This window comes from Ursus americanus, chromosome X (genome assembly GCF_024610735.1).
Source record: "Ursus americanus isolate L20-20 chromosome X, mUrsAme1.1.p, whole genome shotgun sequence".
In the NCBI taxonomy this organism is placed as follows: domain Eukaryota; kingdom Metazoa; phylum Chordata; class Mammalia; order Carnivora; family Ursidae; genus Ursus; species Ursus americanus.
The window spans coordinates 37,486,181-37,488,535 of NC_142164.1; positions in this window are offsets into that span (position 1 = coordinate 37,486,181).

Sequence of the window (2,355 nt, forward strand, 5' to 3'; positions counted from 1 at the left end):
TTCATTTCCTAAGAAAATACCAGACAGGACATCACCCAGAATTTTAAAAAGCCCTGTTTGGTAAGCCTTTGGTAAATATATATTTAGGTAATGATAAACCATGAACTTAGGCCAGATTCACAATCCCCTGTCTGCTTCTGTGGCTGTAGTTACGCAAAGAAATGGAAAAAAAGGTTCAAAGGGACCAGGGGCCTTAGTCCAGCATTTGGACCGTTTCCTTTTGTGGCTCTTTCCCAGCCAGGCTAATGGCATCCATATAAAATTGGCTTTCAGAAAAGTCATGTAGCAGGCCAGCTTTATCTTTGCCTCCTTCTAGCTTTTCTTTCCCCTCTACTCTGCTTTGGGTCCCTAGCATCTTTGTGCTGTCCTCCAGTCCCCCCAGACACCTCCCTGCAATGTCCTGTATGAGGTCACTTTCCAGGGCAGAGAGAGTCTATGCCTTCCCTCGCATCAAAGCTGACCTGTCTGGTAGGTCAGTCACTCCTCCAGGGCTCAGCTGTTGATTTCTTTTCTTTTCTTTTCTTTTTTAAGATTTTATTTATTTATTTATTTATTTATTTATTTATTTGAGAGAGAGAGAGAGAGAGAGAATGAGCAGGGGGAGGAGAAGGGGGAGAGGGAGAAGCAGAATCCCTGCTGAGCAGGGAGCCCGACACGGGACTCGATCCCAGGACCCTGGTATCATGACCTGAGCCAAAGGCAGACACTTAATCAACTGAGTCCCCCAGGCGCCGTGCTGTTGGTTTCTAAGACAACAGGAGATACAAGTATAATAGTGTAACTACTTCCCACTTTCTCAACTTTGACATTCTCACATATTCAATTCATTGCCTCAGAGAACATGTTCAGGAGCTCCTCTGTGACACCCAGCTAGGAGTCCTAGGTTTCTTAGAATCGGGATGTTGTTGCTGCATAAAATCCATGGTAGCTACCAACTGGGCAATCTGCCCACAAAGGTGCGTTGGTTTGTGGGGTGCTTGTCCAGACAGAGCAAAGCTCCTGCTCCCTGAAGTCAACTGGGGCAAGAATAGGGTAATGGGTGAAATGAAGGAATGTGGGGAGAACAACAAGACCAACCTCCCGGGAATCACATGATGATGAAATGAAGCCATACATGGAAAGCGTTCACGGCCATGCCTGGCACAGTGTAAGTGTCCAGAAAATGTTAGCAGTTCTTATTCCCAACCACTGAAGATAGGATGGTCAGCTGGCAAGGATGCAGATGAAACATGTCTCTTGCATACAAATGGTGCATCCCACAGAGCTCCTCCTTCAGAGCCCACTCACCTTGACCCTCTCGAGCAGCACTTACTCCATGCAAGGACCGTACTTAGGCTCCTGATCCCTTCTTTTCCCCAACCACACAGCCTCTCCTACCTGCCTGCTGCTAACCCCATTTACCATCCATGCTAAAAGCCCGGCTGTCTTTTTTCTCATTATCACCCAAATGTCATATACTGTCAGCAAATATGTGCTGTGGACATTTTTGTTTGGCTCACACGGTAATTTTTTAAAAGATTTTATTTATTTATTTATTTATTTATTTATTTATTTATTTATTTATTTATTAGAGAGAGAGAGCACAAGCAAGCGAGCAGCAGGCAGAGAGAGAAGCAGGCTCCCCTCTGAGCAAGGAGCCCGATGCAGGGCTCAATCCCAGAAGGCTGGGATCATGACCCGAGCCAAAGGCAGCTGCCTAACCGACTGAGCCACCAGGTGCCCCCCACATTGTAATTTTTTAAAGATTACAGTTCGTTGACAACATTTAAGAGTCAGGAGATATTCTGTTAAAAGTTGGAATTTGAGCTTCTTTTTTTTTTTCTCTAACTCCTCAAGCCCAGCTACACAGGTCCAAATTCTAGTTGGCAAACATCTGTTGCATCTAAATGGGGCCTGCTCCCTTCAACCCAGCCATGCACTCTCTGGCTTGCCACTGTTCCCAGCAGACCGTTTCTCTTACTGACACTAGCAAGAGCCCATCAGGACCTACCGGGGAGAGCCTCAATGGCTTGTTCAAACTGGAGCCTGAATCCATGGCAATAGAAAGCAGGCTTATCTTCCTTGGAAATCAGGGAAGGGGCTCAGTGTTCACAAAACTCAATCACCTAACTCTACTTCTTGGATGTAAGAGAGGTTCCTTCAAACCCGGGGAAGAGAAAAAAGGTTCCTTTCATCCTGGGGAAGTTGCCCTTCTCAGACAATGGGCCAAATGACCCCTCCTAATGGAGAATGGGAATACACACACACACACACACACACACACACACACACACACACAGACACTGAATGTTTGCATCCTGCTATAAACTCATCTCTCCTCCAACAAGGAAGTTCACATGTGTCTATTTCAACTAA